The sequence below is a fragment of the Humulus lupulus genome, chromosome 9 (assembly GCF_963169125.1).
Source record: "Humulus lupulus chromosome 9, drHumLupu1.1, whole genome shotgun sequence".
Classification (NCBI taxonomy): domain Eukaryota; kingdom Viridiplantae; phylum Streptophyta; class Magnoliopsida; order Rosales; family Cannabaceae; genus Humulus; species Humulus lupulus.
The window spans coordinates 184,277,352-184,282,826 of record NC_084801.1 but is presented as its reverse complement, the minus strand read 5'-3'; positions in this window follow the sequence as shown (position 1 = coordinate 184,282,826).

Below are 5,475 nucleotides of genomic sequence, written 5' to 3'. Positions count from 1 at the left end.
ATTATATGGGATCCCAAATCAGGGTTTAAATAACGTAAATACAAAATTCTTAATTACAAATAGTTGACCAAGCCACTCTAATGGCAAAATATACATTTTAGGTTCCCGTTCCTGTATAACCCTTGACCGTGGCGGTCGAGCAGCTGACAATGTACACCTTGCCCCCAGAGCTCTCCAACCCATGGCCAACTTGCCTTACCTGCACCATGTAGCACCCGTGAGCCGAAGCCCAGCAAGAAAACATAATAACATATCACAACAGTATTAGCAGCTAAACAGTTCACAGAGTATAATCCAATAACCACAAAGCATTACTCAGCTCTTTCAAACCATTAAGTCCACTCAAGACAACACACTGGTCACTAATCAATAATCCTGCTCCAGATACTCATTAAATCATAGACAATAATCTACAACAGATATTCAGCACATATATTCTGATTCGAGATACAATCAAACACATAACACACTCTTATCACATAATATTCAGGGCTGAAGACTTAGGCCGCACCCTCTCTTTAACCCACTGACTCCGGCCCGCTTAAATCGAGCTCAGTGCATAATAAGCTGTCCTCGGATACCAGTGTCCGAGCCGCGCCCTGTGCGCAAGTGTGGATTTCGGCACCCTTAGGCCGCTACCACATGTCCCCGTGGCGTAATACCACCTTAAGACATTTATACCATTATAGGGAACTCTTAGTCCCAACATGTTCACATGGTGTATCACCATCACATAATAATACATACAAACATAGGGAACACTTAGTCCCGTCCTATCCACATACACAGGTGCAGTTTTCTTACCTTGATTCCAAATGCTTTAATTAGAGAGAACGACCCCCGAGCACGACCCATTCCCGAGCCCTAGCTTGTCACCTAGTCACAACCAAGACAATGAATTCCATTAATACTCGGATATAAGTTTCTGGTTATAAAACTAACTCCTGAGAAACCGAATTCCACCAAGCACGGTGGTGGAACCAATCCCGAGCACACCAGACTACCTTCCCGTGCTTAAAACCCTCAAAAACTCATGTGTGCAACCAAGGGTTGCGGCCCTTGAAGCTTAGTCGCGGCCCTTCTCCAAAACAGAGCCAACCCCACACCTGAAGGGGACACGTGCCGCGACCCTTGCTTTGGGCGCCGCGGCGCTTGCCTTTGGCCGAGCCTTCTTGGCTCCTTTGCAAGCTAGGGCCGCAGCGCTCTAGAACAGAGTCGCGGCCCTTCCCTTCGAACCCAGAATTTCCACCATTTCCAACCTCCAAACCTTAACCAAAACCATCCCTAAGCTCCCTACTTCAATATCAATCACTCCCAACACTTTTAAAACAACTTTAATATCATAATTCAACAGGAAACCCAATCTAAAACTCATTGCAATCCATGTTTCAATCTCTGAAACTCAAGAACACCAAACACCATAACCAACCATTTAAAACCCAGATTTAAACTTCTAATTCATAAATTAAAGTTTACCTCTTTAGCTGAACCTCTTCTCTAAGCAAAATCCCAGCTGGTTCCCAAGTTCTAGCTTCAATTCAACCTTAAACATAAAAATCATGATTATCCAACTACCCAGAAAACTCAGAGCTTCTAACCTCAAAATCACAGTTGATTCTCACCTTGGCTTTAGTTGAATGATCCTTGGATAATCCTTGCACCAAGCTTTTAAATCCCCACTGAAATCCTCTGAAATCCCAGCCTAAATCCTCCAAATTCCCTTTGTTTTCCTTGTGTTTTTCTTAGTTCCCTTGAGAGAGAGAAGGGAGAGAGAATAAGAGTCGGTTTATGTTTTTCTTTCAAAAGCTTCTTTATCTCTAACTTATCTTATTAAGCCAATCCCAAGGCTCGGGGTGCCGGAACCGTCCCCGAGGCCAAAATGGTAAAATCCCCCGATATTCCCGCCTAGACATCCTAACCTCAAATATATCTCCATATATTTATTTTCATGACCCGATAGTCTAATTAACTACCCGATACCTATAATATCCCTGACTTATCCAAAGTCAACTATTAAACCCCGTTGTGACTTTCCCGCTACTTGCTCCCTAGGATCGCCTCGTGCCGATAGTTACAAATGCACACACTTGTACACGCATATATATATATTTATCAATCTACCCACATAATAATGTGGTCTCAACAATTTATCACACACATTCACATTTATGCCCTACCGGGCCAAGATACCATTATGCCCTTACCAGCCAAACAGGGCCCCGCATACTTATTCAATACCCATATTCACGCTTTCTTACCATTAATTCTCTTAACCTCCAATTATGCTCTCCCGGCACACTAATAAAGGCTCTTAAGGCTTAATAGTAATTTTGGGTCGTTACAGAAAAGATCTTCATTTAACTTGAATAAAAATAATGGCTTTTTAAGTTAAAATAATTTGAATTATCGTTCAGCAGAGGCTGAAGACTCGTTCAAACAGGTGTTGGACTCATCAAGAGGTTGAAGGTTTGAATGGAGAACGTTTTTGAAAACTTTCAAAATATGCTGAGAGGGGCGATATATCGCCCCCTGTAGGCGATATATCGCCTGGGCCAGTATGCCCGAGGCAATCGTGCAACGTTTCGTGTTGTTCATATCTTCGTGCTGCGATATATCGCCCCCTATAGCCGCGATATATCGGCATACGCTGATTATTTAAACACGAAATTACACATTTTTAGCTTAATTTAAATTTAGTAAATAGCTTTGACTAAGCCCTCTAACGTTTTCAAAGCTGCTGACTGACCTTAGAGTATTCAAATTTTAACCTTAATAAATTGAATCATCAAAATACTTAATCATTAATAAACCCATACATAACATGTGCTATTATCTAATTGGTTCTTATCTAAACCTTATAGTATAATAAATATTATTCTCAATATCAGTCATATTAATCAAACCTTAGGTTAAAATTAATATTCCTAAACTATAGGTTAAACTTAGAAAATCTACAAGTACTACTATGAGTGTCCAAATAAATCCCGGTCTGAACCAAAAATCCACAGTCATAAAGATAATACTATTATTACTATTATACAACTATCTAACTTAGCTAAGTAAAGTTCTTGGACTCTACAGAGAAAGAGACTCTTTCTCTGCGGTTGTGTAGATTAAACATCGGAGAAAGATTTTCTTTCTCTGCGGTTGTATTACCAAATCGTAGAGAAAGATGTGGCTTTTGTCCGCGGTTTTCATACCACTTTTCTCTGCGGTCGAATACACTGCGCTTTTCAATACTTTCGAAAAACTGCAGTGTATTAAGTAAAAAAACCACAGAGTTGTAATAGTGATTATTTACTTATATGATAAATATCATCTATGAGTTTGATATATATATATATATATTGAGAAAGAGAGTCCATCCATGGAAACCAAGTTAGAGGCATTTCCGAATTTAACCAACTTATAATATATTAGTTATGAAATGTATGTATAATAATTTAACAAATTATGTTATAATATTGAAAATATATATAATCAAAATTAAAAATAATTATATATAATTGAAATTGAAATTAAAATTAAATTTTTTTTTTATTAAAAACGCTAATTTATATTATTGAAAATGTATATAATGAGAATTGAAAATAATTATATATATAATCGAAATTGAAAATAATTTTTTTTTTATTAAAACGACTTTCTCTCCGGTTGTAATAAGAAAACCGCAGAAAAAGAAACTCTTTCTCTGCGATTGTGTTGATTAAACAGCTGAGAAAGATTTTCTTTCTCTACGGTTGTGTAAACAAAACCGCAGAGAAAGAACATATTTCTCTGCGATTTTTTCAACACAACCGCAGAGAATGATGTGGCTTTTCTCCGTTGTTTTCATACAACTTTTTTCTCCGGTCGAATACACTGCGCTTTTCAATACTCTCGAAAACCGCAGTGTATTAAGTAAAAAAACAGCAGAGAAAAGCCTTTTTTGTAGTAGTGATTATTTACTTATATGATAAATATCATATATGAGTTTGATATATATATTAAGAGAGAAAGAGTCAATCTATGGTAACCAAGCTAGAGGCATTTCAGAATTTAACCAACCTATAATATATACATATATATTATATATATATATGAGATAAATGAAATTAAAATTAAAAAATCAACTAATAAACCATTAATAAAAGTTCATCACAGATCATAAAAAACATATCTTCGATATAAACAAAAATTAAAAATCGATTACTAGTTATAGTACCATTAATAATAGTTGATAAAAGATCATTTGAAACAAACTTAAAAATGCAAGATCCATCCAAAAAAAAAAAAATTACAAACCAAGCAAACTTAAAATCAAGTTACTACCCTATATTATTACTAATACTACACACTGCTTCACCTTAACATCAGCTAGCCACGCTTAGCCATGAAGAAACCTCCAATGACTACCATTGGAAGGCCAATAGCCATGAGCCATGGACCGATGCCTCCATTCTCGTTTCCGCCAGCTCCGTCCACCAAAACCTCAGCTAGATCAGCTATCCCTGAGGTGTTGGATGATGAGCCTCCCGTATTCACAGGCTCTGATACCATGTAAATTGAAAACAGTAAACTAGAGAAAATAACACTCAACCCCTACCTTGATAGAGTTGGCCTTGGATATATTTATATTAGTCTCTGTTACAATAGGTTGTTACAACTGAACCTAGAATTAAGGGTTATGCAACAAGAAGCTAAATGAGAATTAACAGAACTAAGTGGGTAACTAATTATATATCTTAACATATATTAACACACAACACTCACCCCATGGTAGGTGACTTTCCATTTCATGGCCACTTGATTTGGACCGGCCATTTTTGGTCTCTGATGTTTTTTTTTAAAGAATAGGGAGAATTGAGAGGAACGACTGAGTTTATGCATGTATATTAGTTATGAAATGTATATAAAATCATTTAACTAATTAGGTTATAATATTGAAAATATATAATCAAAATTTAAAATAATTATCTTGGTTATGGTGAAGGTCAAAAAGGATATCGATGTTATGATCCTGTTAGTCAAAAACTCTATGTTTCTTGTCATGTTGTGTTTCTTGAGCATATGCCTTTCTACTCTATTCCATCGGACACCCCCAATCTACACAAATCTAATCTCACTCGTATTGATCCATTTGATTCTTGTACTGTTCATACTCTTAACTCTGGAGATGTCGGTTCTCAGCCTGTCGAAGTCCCTTCTGTCCCTACTACTGCCCAAGATGCTTCTAAGATTGTGGATCCTGTTCCTCCTCCTCCTCCTCACTACCCTCAAAGAATTCGTAAGACCACACAGTAACCTGATTTTGTCTACTCCACTTATTCTGATTCTTTCTCTTCTTTTTTGACTTCTATTCACCAACTCTCTGAGCCCTCTTCCTATAAAGAGGCTATTCTTGACCCTCTTTGGCAGCAGGCAATGGCTGAAGAACTCTCTGCGTTGTACAAGACAGGTACTTGGGATATTGTTCCTCTTCCTGTGGGGAAGCGT